Source organism: Hylaeus volcanicus, chromosome 2 (genome assembly GCF_026283585.1).
Source record: "Hylaeus volcanicus isolate JK05 chromosome 2, UHH_iyHylVolc1.0_haploid, whole genome shotgun sequence".
In the NCBI taxonomy this organism is placed as follows: Eukaryota; Metazoa; Arthropoda; class Insecta; order Hymenoptera; family Colletidae; genus Hylaeus; species Hylaeus volcanicus.
In genome coordinates this window covers 28,706,563-28,733,268 of record NC_071977.1, presented here as the reverse complement: position 1 = coordinate 28,733,268, position 26,706 = coordinate 28,706,563, and the positions used below count along the sequence as shown (strand labels likewise).

General features: G+C 42.8%; 1 long non-coding RNA gene and 1 pseudogene across 1 annotated transcript in view; one reads left to right on the top strand and one right to left on the bottom strand.

The window, feature by feature from the left end:
- LOC128872097 (uncharacterized) overlaps positions 1-26,706 on the top strand; it is a 39,391-nt pseudogene that overhangs the window by 7,011 nt on the left and 5,674 nt on the right.
- The window catches only part of LOC128872116 (uncharacterized), a 272,991-nt gene continuing 257,292 nt past the window's right edge, over positions 11,008-26,706 (bottom strand). The window contains exon 5 of the long non-coding RNA XR_008456102.1: positions 11,008-11,525. This is a non-coding gene — a long non-coding RNA (uncharacterized LOC128872116). The remainder of the gene's footprint in view (positions 11,526-26,706) is intronic.

Here is a 26,706-nt window from a genome sequence, read left to right as displayed (position 1 = left end):
TCTTAACGCGTCCACGAAGATAACGGAGAATTAAAGGCGAACACGAAAACAACCGGCGCGAGTAGTATCTCCGCGAAACCATCGAGGCGTGTTTGACAACCTTTGTTTAATTTATCGATGCCAAGATTGCGGGTCGAACGTTATCCCTAAGTCATCCGCCATATTGGAACAGGAAAGGCGTGAACGAGTTCACGAATGAAGTTGGTGAAAGTGGACTGGCTTAATTGTCCCTAATTTGTACGAAGACAATTAAGTGACGATATTAATGGCATCATAAATAATGAAATCAATAAAATCGTGGTAGGGACATTTTACATTATTTATCAACCGAATTTAAAAAAATATTTGATTATGTTGGGATTTATGTTTGAAAAAAAAATGCAATAGGAACACAGTTTTCCTGCAGTGATCTAAATTATTCATCGATTTCCTTTTACTGTTACGCTGGAGTTAAATAAATCTCGAAAAAAAAAATTAAAAAGAACAAGATAAGCGACACGTAACGGGTAGTCGTAAAATCCTTAAGCTGAACGATCACTTGACGTCATGGCAATTCGCGACCGTCGTTCGTATCTCCTTGGATCGCGTCGGAAAGCGCTCGAGTCGACGGAGGATCTATCGAGATCCGACCTCGTTCGAATCATTAGCAGAACACCGTTAACGCGTCGGCGACCATTACTGTTGCAAATATTGTCATCGTTTAACGTCCGAGATCTTGACGACTTTTATGACACCTGGACGATTACGCAAGCTAAAATGAAACATTTGCCTTTCAAATTTGCTCGTTGGAATTCTCCGAACGATTTTATTCGAGCACATTTGATCAATGAAGTTACGTATATAAAAATATATGTAAGACTAATTAAATATTTTGGTTTAATAAAATTGTGGTTCGCTTTAGTATCCATGATAATAATTTCAGAAGAAGCAAAACAATTTTATCTTGGAATATCGTGCTTTACAATTTTATCTGCCAAGACATTAATCAGAGGTAATCATTTTTATTCATATAAGCCTATAGGTGAGTCAGTGATGTTTTTTCGTTTAATAAAATTGCAAGTCACTTTAGAATACATAATAATAATTATAAAAGAACAGAGGCTAATAATTTTCATATATTTATGCGTGTAAATGGGACAGTGCTGTCATTGTTTGGCTCAATTTATTCCTAACGATTTTATCGAGACTTCGTTACACGTTTTGGCCTTCTGCAGACTTAATTAACGTTCACATCGTTACACTAAATGTATTTACACGGCAATCGAACAACGTTACATCTGTTTACCGAAGTTTATTTCAGGAAACAACAATTTCAATTTGCAAATACGGTGGATGCGTATACGGCAGCAACGACAACATGCCTCGCTTGATTTATCGTTCGTGTTCGAATACGTATGACGTTGATTAGTCGAAATTCGTGACACGATCAAGTTGCACGCGTTGATAGAAGTATCAGAGATTTATGTGCGTTTAGAGTACAGAAGTGATTAAAGCGTTGCAATTGACACCGAATCTTATCAGGCCTCGTCTAGAGCAACCTTTCCCAAACTTGTTTAGTCGCTTCTTATCTCGCAACGTATTTACGGAACGTTTACATTCCTCTGTGGCTGCTTGACGTTTGCAATGAAGACCACGTAATTAACTCCGAGACACGATAAGAATAAAAATATGAGAAATTGCAAATTCCATCGAAGATTCCAAAGAGGCAACCAGAGATAGAAGCACGTTGTTCGAACGGACCATCGAGCTATTTAAGAAACGCTCACCCTCTCTGAGCGCTGGTTTTCGAGACAAATGGGGTTAAAATGCAAAAATTTCGAAGTCCTCGCGTCGACGAACCATTAATATTCACATTCAGATCCGAATAAGAGGAACAAGGAGGAAGAGGTGCCTGTATTTTTCTCGTATGAATATTCATAGTTGCTAGTGCGATACTTTTTTCGGACGTCGAACGGTATCGAACGCACAGGAGTCGCAAGATGGCGGTCCCGATCGAGGGAATAACCAAGCAAAACGAAATTCCATTTTGCTTTATTCACTTTAGGCGAAACGTCGATGCAAAACTTAACGACGTAAATTGTAAAGGAATTGCGATGTAATTCTATTGTGACGTATGGAAACGAGGACTTCAACAATTCGTTCCCTAACCCCACTCGTTTCTAATACTAGTGATTATGTGTGCATAAAAGGGTGCCGTCAATTAGCCAGGCAGTCGAGACCTAGAATTCGAGACGCGACTCGTTAAAAAGTTGCGTTTCCACTTCTAGTTCTGTCCATACGTGTAGATATGCCAGTTTAGATATGGACACAGGCTTCGAGAACCAGGTTCTGGTTACACAAGACCTAACACAAGATAGTTGACCCAGACCTAACGTTACGAACGTGTAATATGAAACAGTGCGAGCAAGTAACGTGGGTGCGGTTCGTTCGAATTTTGCCCGTTAAAGGGTCGACTACGGCGGCCATTTTGGTGCACTACGGTGTCTTTTATTACTTCTTTCACTCTGAAGGTATATCTTGAGGATTTATTATGTAATAATTATACCGCGGATCTTTATGCATTTATAAGAAATTTAAAAGCGCAAGAAACTACAAAATGCAAACAATATGCGAGAATATAAAGAAGATTGAAAGTAAAGTTCGTGTTATGATATTTGCAGAGTAAAATAAATTTCTATTTAGGTTCGATTTTTGTAGGCACGTTCGCGAACATTTTATTTTGCATAAGGATCCGTAGTCTAGTAATAATACATTTGGAGATAATTTGGGATTTACGAATAATTTCCTTTTCTCAAACATGACGAAGAATGTTCCTTCTCGCGAACGGTGCATCAAGTATCGAATTTTTATCGCGGATATAACATTTCCGGCTGGCTTTCAGGGATTTCCGACGACCGTTACGTTAAAATGTACGGCCCCAGTTTAGCGTCCTTGATATTCCGCGTCGCGACGGAAGATTTTCAGCGCAAACAGACGCCCCGTGTGCCCCGCATAAAAGACACACGTCCGTGTCCTTCCGGCGTAAAAAGAGCGGCGTTACTCACCTCTCCAGAAATACGCGACGTACGTGTTTATGCAATCTTCGTGTTACCGGGTAATAAGCACCAGATACGTCAGTCGCACGCGTGCGAAAGCTGCGCGCCTCCGCGACGTCGTTTCCCTCCCATCTTTCTCTAAAACTCCCCTTCGTCCTCTTTACACCGGGCTGCAAGAAATATTAACACCTCCGGGACGTCGTACGGATTCAACCAATTCTCGATGAGATATACCTCGCGGGAGCGGTAACAGGGCCGCCATTTTGAATAAAATAGGCGAACTCGGAGGACATTCACGTGGAAAGGTTTAAGTAGCATTTAGTCGCGATATTCTGCCGTGGAATGGCGTTTACGGCGTTAAACTCGAATCGAGGGATGAGGCAGACGGAGAAAGACACTAAAGTGCACCAAAATGGCCGTGCATTAAATAGTGGAGCCACCTATGTCTTCGAACCGTTTGTATTTAGTTCATGTCGTTCGTTGATAATCAAACTTTGTTGTACTGAATAGTTTCTTCTGTCTCTGTTAGTCCTTTAGAAATTTGATTAAAGTAGGTATTTCGTTCAGAATTTCGAGGATAGTTTTCGCCCCTTCGAACAAGAATATCACAGAATACAAAAAAATACTTTGTGTAATATTTTTCCTCGTCGATATTCCTCGCCACTAATTATTATATTATAACCAGGTTTGGTCATTTTTAATGTAAGTTTCGATTTTGCACCGCCTCTGAAAACGTTATTTAATATAATTCAATATAAAGGAAATATAAATTATTTCACACTTTAAGCAATTATATCTAGAGCTATTCGTATAAATTAACTAGAAATTATTTCATAGTTTTTAGCGCAAAAATTATTTCTCACATTTCTCAATACAGCATACAAAAATCTGTTCGTTATTCGAAATTTGTGGAAACTCGCGGGAACGATTATTTCCCTCGCAAACGGTGTTTTCCGTTATCGACGCCAGGGAAGTCATCGAATTTGAAATATCTTCTACGTAGCTGTCTCTGTTTCAGTTTCATCGATCATCAGCTGACAAACATCCGCGACCGTTCGAAGGAATTAATCTTCCGCGCTATACCAACATTGTGTAGCTTTCGTCGAACAGCGATTACGTAAAGCGAGGCAAGGTTTGCTCGCTGGTTCGCAGCGAAGTCGTTAATATTCTCCTCGCGTTGCCTTAATAATAAAATTGCTTTTCAAGCAACAATGTCAACGAGTCACCGTGTCACGGTCTTCGATGTTACGCGTCCCCAAGACTCCGAGCGCAGCTGTATTAAATTCGAAGCGTTCTCTTTATTAAGCCCGACGATGTTTCCTGAATATTATTTTAATTATTGTCGCAGAACTGTTACTGGCGTGTTGCCGTGACAAAACTGCTGTTTAAACTCTCTCAATTTTTCGCAACTCTTTTGTTGCGATATTTGGAGAACAGAATTCATTTAAACGATAATTTAATTTTCTTAAAGATACAGTTGTTACAGAACTCTTGAAACTGTACAACAAGTTGCGGTAGCACGAATAAGTAGAATGTGGACAGTATTTTCCTCCCAGCATTAAATTTCTTTTCTCTCCACGAAATATATTACGTTACAGTTTAAATGCCCACATGATTTCTAGCGAACTGAATACAGATAACTGCATTAATATCGTCTCGTGACTCGTGCAGGTTCTCTTTTCTTCTCAGAATAGATAAAGGCGACAGAAGGGTGTCTTTTTCTCACAGTGGTAATTGAATCTTTACCGAAGGCACGTAAAACGTCGTAGGAAGCTCGAGCAACCTACGTCGTTGTATTATTAATAGCCAGTGAAAGTTTCATTGTGTCTTTTCCTGGAAACCCGTAGAACGTGATCGGCAACACGGAAGAACGTAAAGTATTAATGATCGTCAGCTGGCCTCATAATACGTCGGACTGATTTAAGCTTCTTAGCACTTTTATCGGCACTAAACGCGACCCTCGACGAGCGCACGCCTCCCGGTCCTCGAGTTCGCTTCCGTCGCGGCGATCTTCGTAGACAGTTTCGGAGCAGCGTCGTTCGATAAACGAATAACCTTGAGTCGGTGATTCGTTTCCCCAGAAAGCAACGTTGTTTCGATTTTCACTTGTGTTTTTTCATCTCCGTGTGTTTTTATTGAAAATCAAATTTCACGGAAATCAATAACATAATTGAAATTCAAATAGCGGCAGTTTAAATTTATCCACGGCGGAATTCAATCGCGAAAGCTGGAAATTTAATTTCCCGCTCAGAGTTTCTTGAATATTAATCGCTTTATTTCGACTGTCAACAATTTAATCCGTTACCGCTTCGGATTCCGCGGAAATCGTATTCGCGTTTTCGAGTTTTTGCTTTCTGAGAAATCTTTCGATGTTTTCCTTTTTTTTCTCTTTAGTATTATTAAATGATTCGCATGTAGGTCACACCTTCTTCTTTATTTACACCAGCGGATTCAATTTGGTCGGCGAAAATTCTTCTCCCGTGAACATTACGTTTAATATTCATCCCACGTTTCGACCTTACGTCAGGTCTTCTTCAGGAATAAATTAAATACATAATTCATACTCGCCTTCTTGCACTTTCGTTTCGTTTGTTACGCCGTGTTAAAAATAAAATTAAAGGTCGGTGGTTGTAGCTAATACACTTCCTCTTAGAAAAAGACGAGTATCTACGCAAAGCTTCGTCTGGATTGAACAGAGATAGGGAAAGGGGTAAGGAAATCACAGCCAAATGGGGACCATTTTTTCAACTGGGAAATCACGAACCCCCAATTTTTCGATTTTATTTTGTTATTGTATCAGCAAAAGAAACTAAGATTCGCCGAAGGAGAAGATCCAAAAAGTAAACGAATTCCATTCGCTGAAAGGCATAATCGGCGTTCATTTTTCCACCAGCATTCAACGATTTAATTCGACAGAGTCGCGTATCCCTCCAGCGAGATACCGAAAGTTGGTGGCTTCCCGGTACGATTGACTCGTGCTTTATGAAAATTTTACGAGGCCGCGTTTTCCTGCTCTTTTGAAATTTCTTCACGCTTCCCGGGTAAATAATAAAGTTTTACGACGGTAGGACTTATCGCTTTCGAGCGTTCCGCCGTCCGAATATCGCGCCACGAGACGACGACCGGGATCTCGAGTTCCATCGAGCGCGGCGTCTGAAAATATTGTCAGTTTCCTTGAGGATTGTGTAGCGTGGCGCTTAAACGGAACGTGGAATACGGGTTCTAGGAGGAATTCAGCCGCGGCGGTGCTCGAGATCGAGTGCCCGCACAATGGCACTCCTGGAAGAAATAACTCCTTCCCTCGATCGTCGAACGTAAACGTACCGCCTTGCTAATACCACGCGAGTTCGCTATTTTATTATCTTCTCGCGTCGCTTTGCCTTCGATGTTACCTCAAATTTTCTGGTATTTTTACGTAACCGCGTTGGACGTTTCTTCTGAAAAGGCTGATCGATTGTTTACGGTTCGTGGGGACCGTTTTGGAAATGGTAGAAATGGTAATTCGGAAAGAGGAATTGTTTTTGAGGATTGGAGTGGGTGTGAATTGGATTTAAGGGGTCAGTTAGGAAAATGGTAAAAATGGCACAAATGGTAAAAATGGTAATTTGGAAGCAGGAATTGTTCTCGAGCATTGCAGTGGTTATAACTTGGATTTATGGGGTCAGTTGTGGAAATGGTAAAAATGGTAATTTGGAAGGAGGAATTGTTCTTGAGAATTGCTGTGGCTATGACTTGGATTTATGGGGCCAGTTGTTGAAATGGTACAAATGGTACAAATGGTACAAATGGTAATTTGGAAGCTATTGTACTCTAAATACCAATATTTCGAAGCAATGTTTCAATCTTCATTCCACCCATCGACACATAAAATTAATTTTTGGTAGTCACCATAAACGGGGACGACAGATTTCGAAACGACCTGGCTCGGTAACAGCGATGCATCTCGAGTTGACGACAATTTCCCGGTGACGTATCAAAACAATGCCTCTAATCCGAGAGCGTCGGCAACTGTGACGGTAATTTAATCGACGTAGCACAACTTTTAGCCCCGACGTCAGCCAGCGTGTGTCGCCCCCGCGGCAAACTTCCCCGACGAATTTGCAATGTAAACCTCCGCGGAACGACACGTGTACGATCTTCCTACGGACGCGACCGTGTTCCCAGCACGGGCTGTCGATAAAAATTCTTGCATTCAGGGCCCTTCACCCTCGGGCACCCTTGCCACTGTGCCATTTCGTTGACGAGATTCTCGGGTTAAATTTCTTCGTGCTGGATCGAGCAACTGGATTTTACGAATTGATCTCTTGAATGCACATCTTGCATTTTATTTTATGTTTTATTTGTAATTTAAAAGGGAATTCGTGCTTTCATGAGATCCATTGGAATTGGGGGTGGTTTTTGTTTGACACGGGGAGACAGTGCGTGGGTTTCTTTAGAAGGGGGCATGGTTCTCCAGAAGAGAGGTATATTTTTATTTACTTTTAAAGTGTTTGAATATAATTTTTGGTGGGCAAAATATTAACCCTTCTAATCGCAACACTGCACAGATAGGGAACTAAAGACACCGACTCGATCTTTAATAAAAGAATGATTCAAAACATGAATCGAAATAGATACATAATTATTCCCAACATAGAAAATTTATAGAATCGAAGAATAAACGAAATAGATGAACGTTAAAATTCATACGAATAATATTTACTCTTCTAGCTGCAATACCGATCACCTAGAAAAACATGAGAATACCTCGCGCAATTCTTACATATAAAATAATGTAAAATATGAATATCAAACTAAGAATTATGTAATTATCCCCAACGTACAAAATAAAAGAATTGAACAAACGTTAAAGAATAAAAGTAGGAGAATCCGAGCCTGGGAAAAGATTCTTTTCCCACAATGTATGTTAATTAAATCAAACGGTCGAGTTGCCCCGCGGAAGGAAGTCCGTTCTCGCGTTTCGACGACCGATCATAAAGTCGATGGAGCGTTATAAAGTAAAAAAAGATTGTTCGCAGTCGGCGTTGCACGCAAAGATACGGTTATTATCCGCAGGGTGCGGGAACTTTGAAATATTCAGCGGCCTGGCGGCGCGGCCCGGTATGAATATAATTCCGGGCATTGTCCCACAAAAATTGATTCCTTCACGCGTGTCAGCGTGTCACCCTAACAAACATGAAAGATTAAAATCCGCCGAAAGCCCGCGATCCCCTGCGCCCACGGTCGAAATTAAATTGGACTTACAGGTGGCATAGACGGACGGACAAGGATCATTTAAATTTTAAAGTGCCCCGCGTGCCTGTCGCGAAATTCGAGCCAGTGGTCCTCATTTCCGCTCCCGTTCCTGCCATTTCTCAGGACAATCGAGAAACATCAGCAAACTGTACGGAAATTTCCGAGTGAACATTTTAAATAATTCACTGGCATCTATTATTAGTGAAGTGTATTTTAATTACATTGTATTTTCATTATACCTGTATTCCTTTTTTGAATGAAATTATTCGATTCGAGCTACAGGAAGTAATTCCTTGAATACTTAAAAAAACAGAAACTGGTTCCTATTATTCTACTATAGAATTGCATTTCAATTATAATTATATATTTCTTTTTCAAGAAATCACTATGAGTTACAACGATGTAATTCCTTCAATCGTTTGGGAAACATACAGGTGCTGAAATATTTCTCGACCGAATTCGCAAAAATTCTTAGCAACGAGTGAATATTTCTGTAAGTAATTAAAAGGAAAGAATTAAGATGAACAGTATTTCTGACAGTATTTTAACATATCGCCCGAAGAAACTTTCGACTACCCCGACCAACATTCCCGCTCTTCTAAATAAATAATATCTTCTAATTTATCGATCCCCCAGCTTCGTACTTCGCCGAACGCCCCAACGTTTCGTCAAACACGCGCGGTGGCCCTCTCTCGACGAATCTGCGACGATGTATCACCTCGCAAAGTTTGTACTGGAAAACCGCATGCACAGGAAACAGAACAGAGTCGCGCTCGCGTCGAAGGATTGCGCAATCAGCGACTCGCGTACCCAGCCCGCGAGAGTTGCATAATTCCCTTTTGTGTCTTCTCGGCTGGCACGAAAACACAGTTGCACGCGAGCACACAGCTCTGCCCGGCGTAGAACAGGATTTCGTCGACCTTTAAACCATTTTCACCATTGATGACGCGGCCGTGAGGGAAACCGTGTCAGCTTTTCCTTCGCGTCCGAAGCCAGGTTTCTCCGTCGGCAGGAAACAAACATCTCGCAATTCAAGATCTCCCAGGACCTTGAAGATAAATCCTACGGAGCCGACGCGAGGAACGATACACACGCCTCGGTTCCCGGAATGTTGCTCTTTTTACATTCGATTCTGCGGCGTGAAGTTTCTTGATAGCGATGGGGAAGCGTTAATTTTTAATACAAGGACGTTGAAATTTTTAATTGTTTTCTGATAGCATTCGCGAGTGAGTGAGAATAAATAGGGCTACGCACACTTTTTGGTCCACTAAAAATGGAACACGTTGCAATTGAATTATCATACACAGTGGAAACATCAAACCAGCGATGGGCAAAACCCTAGACCTCGATTATCTTCAGCATGCAACTCGTTAAAAATGATAATAAAAGAATGGAAAATTCCATGCAAAATTCCACTCACTAATTTCTCCGTACATCAGAACGGTATCTTCAGCCTGTCAACCAGAAACTAGAGGCCGAGAAAGTAATTTCGAAAAAGTGCACCGAAGACGCTTTCTCGAACGAGTTTCTCCCCCGATCGGTCCGCGCGTCTCGTTTAAATCTCCCGCGCGTCGGAGGGGACCGGAAGGAGCCCGCGTAATTTTCTTCCGCGTCGTTGCGCCTGAAATATTCCTCGCTGGCATCAGCTCCTTCTCCTGTTCGCCCCGCGCGAGATTACACGGGGAGTCGGGTTGCAACCGACGCGGAGCTGGTCCGGGAGGACCGAACACCGCACGTAGACAAGTCATTAACAACTAGGATCGCCGGGCGTCCTTCTCAGACCATCGGGAATCCGGAGCCAATTTCCTACAAAGACACGACATGGAAGAAGGATCGAACGATCCATCGACGCGAGTCGATTAAGCTAATTCGGGGCTAGTCGCCTCGGGATCGTTCCGATCATCGACGGGATCGGAATCCACCTTATTTCGAGTTGTGAGAATCTTGCCAGCGACGAGATAAGAACGGGGGTGAAATTGGTGGTGAAAATTGGTTCACGGAGGGGATTTGTTAAGGAACGAGTTGATTAGAAAGGTGGATTTTAGTAAATTTCTGGCGGAGAACGGTGTTCAAGTTCAAGGTTGCAAGTTTAATTTGGCAGAAAAGTTGTGGTTTATCGGTAGAGGGGGATTGTATGAAGTGCAACTAAGTCTAATTTAGTTATCGATTCAAGCTAACATCGGAAAATTTTGTGAAGCAATCCAGTCGACACCCTTAATGAACCTGGCCACGTGACTCTCGCACGAGGCGTTTGTTAAATATTCAAATCCTCCGATGTTAGCTCTGTAAAAGACGAAACACCTAACCCTTTGGAGTCCCATTTCTCCATTTATAACGCAGTTCAGTCGCGAACCTGTTTTTGGTCAAAGTTAATGTAATTGCCTCGAATCGAGGGTACGTTTAATTAAATCAGTATACAAATGACAAAAGCGACGGTTCCTATTCGTTCGCGCGATATTTCGCGTATAATATCGCCATCGGCGATGATAAACCATACCATTCGCAGTCGTTTGTTTAGCTTTCGTAGATTTCTATGGGGCTCGTTTTGTTTTCTTCGACGGCAGGTTCGTTCGTGCCGATAAAATATTATTGCGTGTTTAAATTCAGTCGCGAAACGACACGCGTAAATTTCTGAACATCAATTACGTTAATTTGTGACACGAATATCGGAATCTACGAGGATGTTTTCCCCAACGAACGATCGATCCCCCTTTTCCATATTAAGAGCGCGCTCGACTCGAAATAAAATTATTTGATTTGTTGAGCGTTTACATTTGCTCACCTGTGGGCTCAAGATAAATTTGTATACGTTGACTCGTTAACGAGTTCGATTTACGTTGCTCCGGAATTTTCTACTTGAAACTACAACATTCGTAAATTGAACAATATTTCCGTGACTGAAGAGTCCATCCAAATAAATCGGATGATTTTGTTTCTGCGGCGAAGTGTGTACCATGTTAGGAAAGTTTTTTCGAATGTATGTTGTCAGATGAAATGTACAAAAGTCGTGACCCAAACATTGCGGTTATCCAGTCGAGGTTTCTATTCCGTGTTTACATTTGACTCTAGTCATACGTAGAAAAGGACAGAGAGTGAAACAGAAAGAGCTCAGAGGAAAGGAAGTAGTCGTCAGAAGCGTATAAATCGGTTAGTGTCATATTACTCACTCGCCGAGTCGTCTTGCATTTATCCAGTGAATCCTGTCTTGCACTTATCCAATCTTTACTATACATCGTGTGCGACCGAACTAGAAGCCTGGCAACAGAGAAATAACTAAATCAATAAAAGTCTAGCAATCCGTCTAGATAAATCAATAATATGCTGAGTAGCACCCATCCAATAGTAATATTCTATCAAAATAAATATTCTTTCAAGTCTCTCTCAAAATAAATAAACTAATAGTTTCAATTTCTTTGTTTCAGATCTATCCAAGCCTAAAGGAAGAGGGCTCGGTTCTTGGGGGTGCGACGCAGAGAGTAACGAGGTAATTATTCAAACATCGAATATTATTTAAGTCGAGTAAAATCTTACGAAAGGAGAAGGAGGAGGATTCCAAAAATTGTATCTATCCTTACGTGGAAGGTGCGAAGAATTGCCAAAATCGTCCCAACGTAATTAATGAACGCTTTCGCAAGCCACCGTATTTCAGAGTTAATCAGATGAAACCTAAACGACCCTACATAGACGCGTCCTTTGGGCTCGGATAAACTTCCCCAAAGCGTATAGAACGTTTCTTCGATGAGGACGGTTCGCAAACGAAAGTCCCGAGGTATATCAGCGGTTAGGTACGTGTTCGTTTAAAATATCGCGGATAGGTACACAATTAAGTGGATCGGTGGGCTTGTTCGGGAGCTTTATCGGTGGCGCGTAGCAGGATTTAAGTGTCGTTTTTAAGAGGCGCGCCCGTTGGAAAGTTGCCCGCTCCTCGACTGGAATTGCGGCGCTGTTAATAACACCGAGGACGAGTACCAGCCGAGATAATAAGAATTCCGAATAGCTTGGCCCTGTGTCCATTAATTACACACTTTTATTCTCGTTTCTGCTTCTCTTTATGGGCCGGGAAGGAGTTCGTTTCGCGGTTGACGATCATAGATTGTACACTGTGTCCGAACGAATTCCGTTCGTTTCTGGTTAATGAAGCCTTTATGGCCGAAAATAAAACCGATTCCACGGCGTTCGGCGACAATAGAGACGGCGGAGAGCCATGAGACGAGTCTCGAAATGGGCGAAATGATTTCCAAGCGGAGAATGAGAAATACCCTATTTTATTTTATTTTATTTTATTTTATTTTTTTTTATTTTATTTTATTTTATTTTATTTTATTTTATATAACTATCTAAATTCATTTGATGCTTGAATGTTGGTAAAAATTAGGGGAAGAGAGTTTCATACAAAAATTTCTGTACAACGCAAATCATCGTTATTTAAAACACGATTCATCCAAAATTGAATTATTAATTAATATTCTATGATACGATTCGAAACGTTACGAGGGAATAGTAAAATATTAAACAACAGCAATTCCGTGTCTCGTTCGGCGCAAAACGCAACTATGTAAATTATCCCAGTCGCGTTTACGTAATTTCATGACACCAGTATTTATTGTCTACGCGTTTTGCAACATTATCTCTATGCTGATAGTCTATAAATGATCCCCGTGCGGATTTCCACGTTAATTACAGACACACCTATACGTCCGGCGCGCAATCGGTTACGGGGCGCACGAAAATTTCACGTGTTGCAGTCGCGAAACGTAATGGGAAACGTTATTTTCTTCGTGTTTTATTACCTCTTCCGTATACACTGCCGTTCAAAAGTATTCGAACGTCGAAGAGAAATGCCGAGTGCATTTTTAAACTAGCGGACGCTTTAATAAAAGATATTTAATAAAAAATTGTAAAATTACTTGCAGGGTTAATCGAGAAAGAAAATAATAATCACGTATTTATTTTATCCATGGATGAACAATTGCTGTTTATTGCAATACTTTTATTGAAATATTTTTGAAACGGTGAAATTACTTGCAGGGTTAATTGAGAAAGAAAATAATGATTAGTTTAATTTATTAGAATCAACAAAACTTATTTTAAAGAATAAGACGCGAGATTCTATTCGGACTCGCCATTTCGGTACAGCGTCTATTTTCTTCGCGATACTTTGGGAGCCACTCATTAGGAACTCCAGGATATTTTCGAAGCTCTCGAGATCCTTCGAGTGGAGTCCTCAGCATCCTGGGACGTTCTCGAACCTGAATCCAATCTAAACAATGGCTCTGGCTTGGAGAACGTCGGTCAGCCGCGAAGTCGACCTTAAATGGTCACATTCTCGTGCGGCGTGGTGTGACGTGCCACTCCGAACCACGTGATTTCTGTCGTGTTTCGGTCATTCGTGTTCTTGTTGCCACGAATTGAACCGTCCTGGAGCTAATGACGTTTTCTAACGGAGAACTAGGTAACCTCTTCAACGAAGCACCTGACATTTTCTTAAATGACTTGAAACATTGCAAACGAACCGTGTTTAGTCGTCCACGTCCACTGTCTGTTCTTTTGATAGCATATTGGATAGCATTGCGCTAAGATTCGTACTTGGGTCGCGTTAATAATTATAGTATGTTAATAATTTTTGCTTTAACTTTCGTGATATCTTAATGAAAGTATTGTCAACGCATAGCTGAGATTTTCTCGAGAAAAATGACTACAAACACGACCTCATTCGAACTACTTTTAATTTTAAGCAATTCATAGCGATTCAAAATTAGGCCATATGATGTATAATTAAAGGTGGTTTGAATGTGGTCGTGTTTGGACTCATTTTTATCGGGGGAACCTCGACAACACATCGGTAGTTTTTCCAATGAAAGTATAATGAAAAATAGAAAAATTATAATGATTCTTGATTGTGAATTCCAAATTTACTATGCAATACTTGATAATGCAAACTTACAATCTAGTACCTTAAATAACTGTTACTCCTTAAAATACCAAAAATTTATTAGTTTCTCCCGTTCCATCACACCGTTTTCCCTAATTTTTTCCATTTCTCGTTTCACCTTTCCGTGGATCCGTTTTAAAGCGGAACGAATCGAGCCAACGACGGTCTGATTACGCGCACGGAAATATTCGCGGAAATTATAATGGCCGAGTAAAGACCAGCCTGTTAAACGTCGATGAAAACCGATTTCCGAACGCGCGCGAACGCTTCCGTCGAACACTCCAATTGATTAGTCCTTTCTAATTTTCTTGCCGCGTGACTGCACCGCGGCCACGCTGGAAAAGCAATTTTCTCGGAGGAAAGGTATCTCACCGGGAAATTAATTATATTTCTCTAGCTGCCCCGTTTGTAGCCGAGCATAACCAGGTGAACGAGCCACGTGGAGAGGAAACGGAATTTAGCTCAGAAGCTTTTGTTAAAAGCTCGTGAGAGGAAACGCAAGCTGTCGCGATTAGGGCCGTGGCTGCAGGCTTCAAGAGTTTATAGTGTACGCACATATAGAAACGTATAAAGTACAAAGTATACAATTTTCGGTCGAAGTAAAACGGTGGTCCTAAATGGGAGCTTCGATAATCGAGGAAAACGTAAAATTTGGAATGCATAGATTCTCAGCTGAGGGGTTCATATATCCTTGGATATTTGGAAATTCTCACTCGGAAGCTTCAGAAAGCTTGCACGAATCTCAGCGCAATGCTATCCAATATGCTATCGAAAGAACAGACAGTGGACGTAGACGACTAAACCACTAAAATCTACTCCACCAAAAATTCGAGTCATCCTCATCGAGCAATTACTTTCAGTGCATCCATAATTAATCAGTCGTACCTCAAGACGTAGAAAATGCACGAGAGTTGTTTGTGGCGAAATTATTTATCCAAAGAGGGAAAATGAGAAGGTGAAAGTACATCTTATCGGTGTACATGGAAATCGCACGGTCATCGACAAGAGACTGCAGGTCAATCCAGGCTTGCCACGTTCGAATGTGACGTTCAACTTGTCCGGAAGAATTTATCTACGTATACGTTTAAATTCTAAATATCTCGTAACCGCTCCAATACTCCGAAGCGATAAAGTGATACAGTATAAAGCGGGAGAAGATTGAAATATCAATTAATTAGGATGTATCGCCGGTGAAAGTAGTACAATAAATTTACGAGTATCGCGGAATCGTCGATGATAGAAATTTCTAATTACAGGATACATTAACGGGACTTTGATACGGGCACCGTGAAATGTTTTCCTAGCACACAAGTGGCTTTTGAAGTGGCCTGGGTTGTGCGGCGCTTACGCTAGACCGGCGTAAACCCGCGGTTATTAGCCTCATTTGCGATTTACTCGAAACGTTAACGAGCCGATCTGCGCATCGAGTTTCTTTCCAGGCGCGGGAGGACACTCCAGTTAACGAAGAAACGTTCCAGCGGTTTTCTTTGCCAGACACGAATTAGTTCCGCTCGCGAATCGTCATCCACCTGATCGATAAGACTCCCGCCCCCCCCCCCGACCTCAAACGAGCCCGTTCCTAATTACTCGAAACGCGTGTTACCCACGAGTATGGAATATCTCCGCGCTGCACCGAGTGGAAGGTAATTTAAGATCTAACGCGGAGTGCGGCTAATTGGTCAATATTTGATGTTTCCCCTGGAAACTGGAATAACACGGCGCGCGGTTAATTCGAACGAAGTGTCAAGAGCGGGAACGCGAATGCCGATGTAGGGTATTGTAGGAGTCTAACCGAAAAATAAGGCACGGGGATTCGAAGCCACGATCCTCGGATCCACAGTCGACCGCTTTACCTACGCGACCAATCCCGTACCGTACGTTTCGTGTTCTTATTTGACTCCTTATTGTTGGGTACGGGAGGCGCGGACACTACACTCGGCTATCCTGAATTGACATTCATTCGCCCTCGAATGTCCGTTTTCTCGGGTTTCGCGTCTCAACAACAGTGCGCGCCGCACCCTCTTTCGCGAATGTACTCCCCTCTCTCTTTCTCTCTCGGGTTTTGCGTCTCAACAACAGTGCGCGCCGCACCCTCTTTCGCGAGTGTACTCCCCTCTCTCTTTCTCTCTCGACGCCTCATTGTTGCCCGCTCCACCGTCCTTCGCGTGGCATTGTTGTTCATCGTCACTCATCGTCACTGGCCGGTCCTCTTCGGTGTAGTTGCCGCTGTAACCCCCCATCCCGGACGAGCCCCCATATGTAGGAGTCTAAGCGAAAAATAAGGCACGGGGATTCGAACCCACGATCCTCGGATCCACAGTCAACCGCTTTACCTACGCGACCAATCCCGTACCCTACGTTTCGTGTTCTTATTTGACTCCTTATTGTTGGGTATGGGAGGCGCGGACACTACACTCGGCTATCCTGAATTGACATTCATTCGCCCTCGAATGTCCGTTTTCTCGGGTTTCGCGTCTCAACAACAGTGCGCGCCGCGCCCTCTTTCGCGAGTGTACTCCCCTCTCTCTTTCTCTCTCGGGTTTTGCGTCTCAACAGCAGTGCGCGCCGCACCCTCTTTCGCGAGTGTACTCCCCTCTCTCTTTCTGGAACGTTGTTCTCTCTCGACGCCTCATTGTTGCCCGCTCCACCGTCCTTCGCGTGGCATTGTTGTTCATCGTCACTCATCGTCACTGGCCGGTCCTCTGCCGCTGTAACCCCCCATCCCGGACGAGCCCCCATATGTAGGAGTCTCAACGAAAAATAAGGCACGGGGATTCGAAGCCACGATCCTCGGATCCACAGTCGACCGCTTTACCTACAAGACCAATCCCGTACCCTACGTTTCGTGTTCTTATTTGACTCCTTATTGTTGGGTATGGGTGGCGCGGACACTACAGTATCAATTGTTCAAATTTTGCGAAACTCCTCTTTTTACCTTCGTCGAGAACCGGAGTTTCAGGAAACTATCCTCGATGGAATGTTAGATCAATTTCGATTTTGGAGCGTGTACATTCATATCGTAAGGATCCCTTGAATTGCTTATGGAAATCAGGAATGAAAATTAAAAAATTCCTTATCTTCATAAGAAAGTTATCAATGTACTGGCGAGGTTTCCCCGACGAAAATGAGTCCAAACACGACCACATTCGGACCACCTTTAATTATACGTCATTTGGCCTAATTTTGAATCGCTACGAATTGCTTAAAATTAAAAGCAGTCCGAATGAGGTCGTGTTTGTACTCATTTCTCTCGCGAGAATCTCAGCAACGCATCGATGCTACTATCATAAACATAAAATGATAAATATAAACAAATCATCAGATTTAATACAAATTTTCTTCGTTAACATGTTGCAAACTTTTGATTCATTCCTGGGGACATTATCTTCCAAAATGAAACCGAAAACGCGACTAAACGCGGAAAAGGCTGTGACTCGAAAACACGAGTGACGCCGGTGCCATTTTTTTTTTTCATTATTTGCGCGCTCTAAATTCTCCCCTCCGAGGTTAGGCCCGTACATTATGAAACACTCTGTTCGCCCGTGCATAAATCACCGAGAGTTTACTGGTGTTGTCACCTGGAAGGATAAAGGCGCCTATAAAAGACAAGAGCCGGGGACAGGTTTCAGCTATCGCGAATTGAGATCTCGATCGCGTGACAGCTTTTGTTCCCATATAGAGGCAAGTTTTAGGCCTCGTTCCGACGAATCCACGATTTCAGCGTGGGTCGCGTTTAGGCTGGTTTATCCGCCCACGCCTGCGACTCTGTCGCGTTTCCTTTTTAAGGTCAGTGGAACGTCAGGTGTCCAAAAATAAGATGATCGCGAGAAACGACCGACTGGCGCCAACTTCGGAAGTTTTCTTCTTGGAATCGATGAAAACATGAATCTACGACATTTTTCAGTCGTGCTTACTATCCTCGGAATGTTCCTTGAAAATTCATAACCTCGTGTCAATTTAAACAAAATTAAGAGCAATTAATTTAAATAAAGAGACGATGAATTGGCTGGGTTCATGAATCAGTGATTCGTTCGGTGAAAGATTATTTTAACTATTTCTTGGCTTGTTTATCATCACCTTATCGATTCACACGATCGGTAAATTAATCATGCCCGACTATTGCGCTCGAATATTCGTGTTACTCGTTAATCACGGTTATTAATGACTCTCCTGATTTCGGAGTGATGCGCTCTCCTAATAAATTGTCGCGAGCTTCGTGCACGGAGTCTTCCGCGTTCACATTTCTCTTTCGTAAAACGCATTCGAAATAACAGCCGAGAGACAAGATCCTCCCCAAGAGCACGACGTATTTTTAAACAGATCGGGACATTCCTAGAAATTGAATTTCCCCAGGAATTGAATTTTGGTACGACGGGTGATCGATAAGAAAATAAGAATTTCCCAGGATTCGAGGATTGGGTCGAGGCGTCGTAATTCGATTTCGAAATCTGCGCGTTTGCGAATGGCGCGCTTTTGGATTCAACGTAAATCCAGCTGCTTGGCAATCTACAGCGTCTTCGCGTATGCGCGTTGCCATGCGCTCGTTTTATATTCCGATCGCGGATCTCATCTCGTGTAAGCACGGCTGTACAGTGAGATGTTTATACGGGAAGCGTTACGACCATCGAGCTATTTGCGGTGAACTTTTCTCCTTTCTCGTTTTCGTCGACCTTTACTCGAACGTCATTCTCGGACGCCTGGGCTTGGACGCGTTTAGTATGGAATAAATTCTTGCTTAATAAAGCTCTGCTCCGAAATCGCATCGACACGTTACAGTAAATACCGGATAAGTGCAAGAAAATCGGGACCCGAACATTGCAGTTATCCAGTCGTGGTTTCTATCCTGTGTTTATATACATTTGGCTCGAGTCGAACGTAGAAAAGGACAGAGAGAGTGAAAGAGAAAGAGGTCCAAGAAAAAAGTCGGTTAGGATCATATTGCACTTATCCAGTCTTTACTTTATTGCTATCGTGTGTTCCATAGATATTTTATATTTGTTCGTTTATCGGCGAAAGTTGTATCTGGACGCATCGAAAGTTCACCTGGCAACTCGTGTTCCCGGGCGCATCGTGCGCCCGATCGAACATGGAAGTTGGAACAACGCGTACCTTGCAAAAAGCGTATCCCCCAACGATATTGTCCTCCCCGTGAGCTACGTGTGGCCATCGCGAATGCATTGTACGCGATAATCATAAAACCATTGTTTCATACAGCGCCGTACACGCGCATCGGTGCATCGAACATCGGTTTAGCTTTCTCACGCGCGACAAATTAAAACAGAAATAATTTCTCGTTTCGATGGGAAATAATGAGACGGGTTTCACCAACGTTTCCCGGATTATCCACCGCCCGGCCTTATCGACGCTTTCGAAAGCGAATCAAGCCCCGATTCATTGCTAAACAAGCACGATGATAACTCTTTAATATCACCGGTGTATTCTTTTTTCCTATTTTATATCGATTCTTGTTTTAATTTACAAAGTCTTTTTCTTAACGACGGTTCTTATGATTTTATTTGTTTCATTCAGATTGGTTGCTTCGGCTACTTGAAATTATTTTTTTCTAAGTGGAAGGTCCATCTATTCTAACCGAAGAGAAAATATAATAATCGAGATAGGGTAACGCTAAGAACTAAAAATAAATTCGAAATCGTCTTGTACTCGCGAATTCACCTCGCCTGCTTTCGAAGAATAATTTCACAATTATTTCGAGCAATTGTCTCAAACAATTCCGAAGCAAAATTTGAAATAATATTTCAAAAGCGATCGTTGTACACAATGATTTATCCCAGTAATAGAGTGTTTCTGATCTAGCTGTCTACCTGGTGTCCACGATTTCTCCAATTACTTGCAAAAAAGTCGCTAGTTCTCGCGTATCGTTTCTCGGAAAAATGTTACAATGCCCCAAATCTGTCCAATTTCCAAGGGGCGATATACCATTTCCCCCGCAACCCGCGCGTTATTCGTGCAATTTTTAATCCAGATGAGTCCTTATCCGCCGGGAGGCATCGAGAACCGATTCGCTTTAATCTCGATGGGAAGTTTAATCCGACGTAGCGGCGCGCGCCTGGAAATCTCGTCGGACGAGCCACGGATCCCGGTGGCGCGGTTGCAACGGAATACTTTGACAGTTCGGGTTTCGATTCGCCTAATTCGCTGAGGACAATGAGAATGATGCATCGCTTATCCGTGCACGCCGGCGCATAAATTAGGTCGCGCTGCGGATCGCATGAACCCGACTTAACGGAATGCATAAATAAAGTGCGCGTGTCGGTGGTTGGCCCCCGCGCGTCGATCCACCGATCGCAACACGCTACGTATTAATGCGCGAGACGGGGGATCCCGTGCGAGCATCGAGTAGCGTAATAATCGATGCGGGGACGAGAGTAAACGTATCGTAACAGAGAACGGGGAAACCTAGATTTTCGCGAGCCACGATCGATGGGATGTGACACTTGTTAGAGGAGCGAAGGGTTCGGTCAATTTGACACCGGTCGGTCTACGCTAACCTCGGGCCTGGGTTAGGTGAAATAACATCACTCGTGAAATAGCGTTACTCGAATTATTCTTTCGAATAACGCGTTATTTTATTCCGTAACTATTTTCGTAACCGTGATCGGATTTGAAATATTAGTATCTGGAATATTGTTTCTGTAGGCAATTCTGTAGGCAAATACACGTGCCATCGAGCACCAGGTAGCATGCACGAGTGCATCTGTCAACCGGTATTTAAAAAGAGCTGAGAAAAGACCACTCACGTTGTGTTTCGCTCAACCATCCTACGTTTCAAATAACATTTTATTTTTTTGTGAAAGATTGAAAATTCAGGTCAGGCGCGCCTGGGGGAAGGCAACCTGCACCCGTCGAGACTGTCATGGTGGATCCAGTGGCGGCGCAGCCGCGACAGATTTAACAGGGATACCTAGTGAAATATTCATTTTTCGGATGTCTCACCCAATATCTTTTACATGGAGAATTTCGTATGGATTTAGGTAAAATGAATATACGATTTCAGTCGAGGAAGTATGGCGCAGTTGCATTTTGCGGACGCGTCGTTGCACTTTGGATGCCCTTGGATTATTAAGCAGTTAATTTTTTTTTCCATGTACACGATCGCATAAATATTCGCACGATCTATGTCTATCGAAGACTTTTGAATTTAATAATAGTTTTGATATTATCATGTGTATATCATGTTGATATTATCATATGATATAAACATGTGTATGAATACGCATGTTATACATATATATATGCGTATTAATATAAACATACACCTGGAAACATCAAACCTAACATTTAATTTAAATAAATTTCTTGAATATACATAGAGGGTATAAATATTCATGGGACTGATTGCATAATAGTACGCTACTAAAATTTACAAGCAAAATCGTAGACGCATTTTGCGTCGCTATACTCGTGGAACGATTCGTGTTAAAAGCTAGAGATTATTAAAAAGTTTAATTTCTTTCTACGTACAACATCACAATTTTCAAATAAATTTATTGTAAGCGTAACAGATCTTTCCAATCGCTGAAAAAGAAATGAAAATAAAAGAAATATACACGTTGAATCGAGTAACCTCCTCCTTTTCGAAGTCGGTTAAAAAGAAAAGTCAGCCGCGGAAAAGCGAAGAACGCGATCGCAACGAATTCAGGCATGTTTTTCCTAGCGTCGTGTTCGCCAGCGACGTCATCCAAGCGCCGAAACGCGAAAGAATTGCGAAACTGACGACCGAAGACTGAAACCGTTAATCGCGGGAATTCCACGATTTTCGTCGATATTCTCGTATCGCTGGCGCGCGTCGTTTCTGCAAGAAGTTAAAAGGGGAACTGTCGTATAAAAGGAGGAGATCGGGGACGGGGCGAAATTCCGGTAACGTTCCCGCGTCTACGGAAGAGTTACGGCCCCGGGGACACGAAGAAACACGGCATGCATTCGCGAGTAACCGTATAATAGAGCCGCATTGTCGCGATACCAAATAATTTCGGCGGGCGGAACCGAAATTTTCGAAATACGGGTAATTGCGGCTGGAATCGGTCCGCGTGCTTGGATACAATGGAAAAAGAAAAGAGGTAATGAAAGGTAAAGATAAAAGAAAAATGAAAATTACGAATCGTTTTCTTTTTTTTTTGTTTTTATCGAATGTTCACCGAATGACCTAGTTTTTCCCAAGCCGAGATATTTATTGCAAACGTTTATTCCAAGAATGGACAATGAATGGGACCACGATGTAATACGTCAGCCATAATTTATTTGTTTACTTCAACGGTCTTATTGAATAGATATCTAAGAGTATTTATACGAGAACGTTGGTGTGCAGAGGAGGCAAGGTTCAGCCGAGGTGATTTTTTCGAACCTACCCTCGAATTAATACGAATTTATCTGCGAGCAACAAGCCTTCGCAACGACAGACTTCTGGCGTGACGTACTTAAAAAAAAAATCAAAATTCTACGAATTTATATAAGTCTCGATACCTAACGAACTAATTGCCTCATCGAAAGATCCATGCGGATATATTTCGAAGCAAGAATTATCAATACGATAGAGTAATAGAGCAAACAATTTCTTTGCAAGTCTGTTTATCCTACTTTTTTACCGAGATAAGAACACTGTCTGAGTTTCAAGGAGACCGTACTCCGCTCTGGGATTCGAAATAGTGTCACGCGCCGAGAAAAAAGAAACGCACGGAGGTAGGCGAGGTCAGAGGTTAATAGTTGCGAAGGTATTCGCATGCAAAGTCGGGATGTTGCATTTAAAAAGCCGAGGTTGAGCTTCGTATCTGGATGAAAAAAACCGCACGGCAAGAAACTGATTACTATGTTACACGCGCCCCACTCGGTGCCGGGCAATTTTTGTTTGCCGACATGTTTTCATGCGGAGGACCGTTTACGAGTAAATTTAAAGTCACCGGGGCTAGATAAGATGGCCTCGCTACGTGCGACACGCTGAAACAAGCTGGGACCTAGGTCCGGGGATGCTTATCGGGGCGAATGAAGAGTTCCCATGAACGTGGATCGAAGAATCATATTTTTGGGTTTTATATCGCAATCGAACTAATTTTTTATCCGGTCTTCGTAGACTCACTCTCTGTAAAATTTTTAATCGAGGATTACATTAAATCAGACTCTTGAAAATTTTTGCCGCGATTAAATTTCATATACGGACTGTTGGAAAGTGCATAATGAACTCGTGGTATTTATTTTTGTAGCATTGTTGAAATTCAAGCGTTTCTATCGAATTCATTTTCGTTGATGATTAATTTTTAAAATTGGTTTGTTTACTTCTCCAGTTAAAAGCACTGTCACTTGTAATTAAGCGAAAGAATCGTAAAGGCTGGAGGGATTTTTGAATTAACACGACTTCGTGTCACCTCGATCATAGTTCGAACTCGACTGACTGCCTTTTGCATTTCTCATACCCTATTTCTTATTGCCTATATACATTTCTGTACTAAGTCTTGTTTATTGTTTGTTTGTTGAGTTTATAACGCTAGCTTGGTGACCAACTGACTATTCGCTCGCCTTATTTGCTATTGTACTGTCTCATCCCTTATTTTTCACCCTCAGCCTTTTTCCATACTTAATATTTTTATCCAGCCCTAACCCAACCATGAAAAACCGGGGCGGACCGGCCAGGATTCGAACCCAGGCTCTCAGCGTGATAGTCGGCTACGTTACGCACTGCTCTACTGTCCGCCACCTGTACTTACTAAGTCGCATTTCGTATCGATTCCCTACGCAATCAAATTCTATCTACATTTTAAATTCCCGATTACTATTATTCAAAATATTCATTCCAAATTACTGTTACTCATTTTACTGCGAACAATCCGATGGACTAATTTGTTAACGGACGACTGTCCCCGTTTAATTGCAGCTCGGAGATAGGATACGCCGGTTCACCGCCAAGGGAGGTGCTCACGCGAGGGAGGAGCATAGATTCGGTGGACAGGCCTTTTCAACCCAGCGACTGGGTCGACGTGAACCTCGAGGTGCCGAGCTCGCCGAGGCCCAGCTCCGTCCTCACGAATTTAACCGTCGACACGAGCCTCTATCCCGCCGCCACTCCCGCGTCCAGCTGTAAGCTCGCAATTTATCGTTAGCTCATTTTGCAAGCTGTATCCTTAACGAGAACATGCTCGTCCCGACATGCCAGCTGATAAGGACCGGTACACCGTGCGCATCCCCGCCAACAGAGATGCTCCCTGGGATTTGCTCGCGCTTTGTATTATAAATAACGAAGCTCCCTGGTTCTGGGTGGCGTAAAAACCAAGCATGGTTGGCCCCGAAGGGAAAAGAGCTTGGCTCGAATTACGCATAGTAGTTTGGAATTACTCGAACTTGGTGTAGACGTCAGGTGTCTCGGAACAGAGAGCGATAGGTTCAAGAAATATTTCTTCGAATTAATTAGTCTATAGTTTATATTAGTGAGATTTGGCATAACCGAATCTCAGGTGATTGGGAAACACTAGTTAGAATTACAGTGAGTTCACAAACGCACGGATTTAGAATAAGAACAGGTATCTGTAGTATCGACAGAGCAGAATTTGATGGCACAATCTACCACTAGGAATACAAACTATTTTTCCACGTACACGTTTTAAAATTAATATTACAATAATTATATACTCGATACCTCCTGCCTATATTAAATACCCTGCGCTCTCGAGTCGAGCATAGAGAACGCCCCCGAACTAAATTTCAACCGAAATCACATATACGCAAACTTAGCTGCGTTAAAATTCCGTATTAACGATGCTTCCGTGCTTTCGCGCCAGCAGATTCGAATTTGAAGGATTCGACGCCAGTGCCGCCACCTCGACGACGCAAACGGAATAAGGGCAGGCCCTTGCCGCCGAAACCGGACGAGATCGCCGGGAACTCGACGAGCAATTCGAGGCACACAGAAGGGGCCGACGAACCGTTGTATTCGTCGGTGCAGTCGCCGAAAAGCAGCGGCGACGAGCAGGACGCGGAGGAGGAGGTCGAATCGGAGAAACGGTGCCTCCAAGACACCGGAAGAAAGACGAAGGAGATTTATGAACACAAGGCGAGTTCTAGAACGGGGGAACATGGATTTCCATTGTAGATTCTCAAACTCGATATTCAAGAGAATGTTTACCCTCTCGCGTTTGGGTAAATAGAGGAAGAGGGAAGGTGCGAATCCGTGAAAAAAATTAAAAAATATTTACGGATCGAGGCCTGTTCGTGGGCAAACAGTCAACACGACGTTCGTTATGGCGCCAGGGGGTGTTTCTTTTTTTTCTGTCGAAGTGAATCGAAATAGGGGGATTTGTCACTGTTAGCGAACTACTCTGGGAAGTTCTGTCTTGTCGAAGTGAAGACTCTTTCTCTTGAGTAGAGGGACATTTATTTATTTTTTTTTTGAAAATAGATTCGGTAAATTCATCGCTCCTGTTGTAAGATGAGTGTTTATTGAGTAGTTGGGCGGGGCGGGGGGGCTCAACACGAATGAGTGGAAAGCTAGTAACAAAAGCTCCTTAGAGACTGACAATTACTCCTTATTTATCACCTCAGACCTTCTTAATACCACACACACGTCAGTTGCCTTCGAAATAAATATTCTAATAAATCCAACACCTGTCAACAGGTAAACGGCACTGGAAGGATAATAACCAGCGACGTGGTGTCGGGCAAGAGACCCGGCAGGACCATAGACGCTGGTTACCATCAGCTGAAGCCTCAGGATAGCGAGGAGTACGAGCGATTCGCGAGGAACAGAACCAGCAAGGACTCGTCGACTCCCAATCGCGAGGACAAAAGGGGATCGAGGAAGCCTGAGAACCGGGTCATGGATTCCTTGAAGGTTCCAGGTCTGCCGACCGGCGCTAGGACTAAGAACTACAGCACCGTCAGTCTGCCAAATTACGACGAGTTGGACACGACCAGGCATCAAGAGGACGGGACGAGGGGCTATCAAGCCGAGGGGGAGAAAACAAAACCCAGGAGACCCGTCAGGAGCAGCACTGGATCGCTCCCGGCTGCGTCCTTCCTAGAGCCATTTTCCGAGGTACGCAACTCGCTGTATTTTAGCCTGTTTCCTACTCGCTTTCGTTAGGGTCGATTTTAATAGATGGAACAGTTTTCATTTATTTTTCTTATAGGATTGATTGTAGGGAGTGTCTTGATAGGCGTGGCAGTTAAAAAGTAGATGCAAGAGTGTGTGGTTTATTTATTGTTAGTTGGTTTCTTCTACGTTTCGATGAGTGGTGGGGGTAATTAGGCGACAGTTATCGAACATTTCTTCAGGGAACTGTTCGTATCTTGGTAGTCGCGACAGTTAAAGAAACAGATGTGAGATTCTATAGTTTATTTATTGTTGCTTGGTTTCTTCTATGTTTCAACGAGTGGTGGGAGAAACCAGGCGACAGTTATCGAACATACCTTCAGGGAATTGTTTAATCTCGTAGAATTGTATTATATTTCAAATGTACCTTGGTATTTTGTTATGACTCAAGTGTTTAAAGAAGTGGTGGG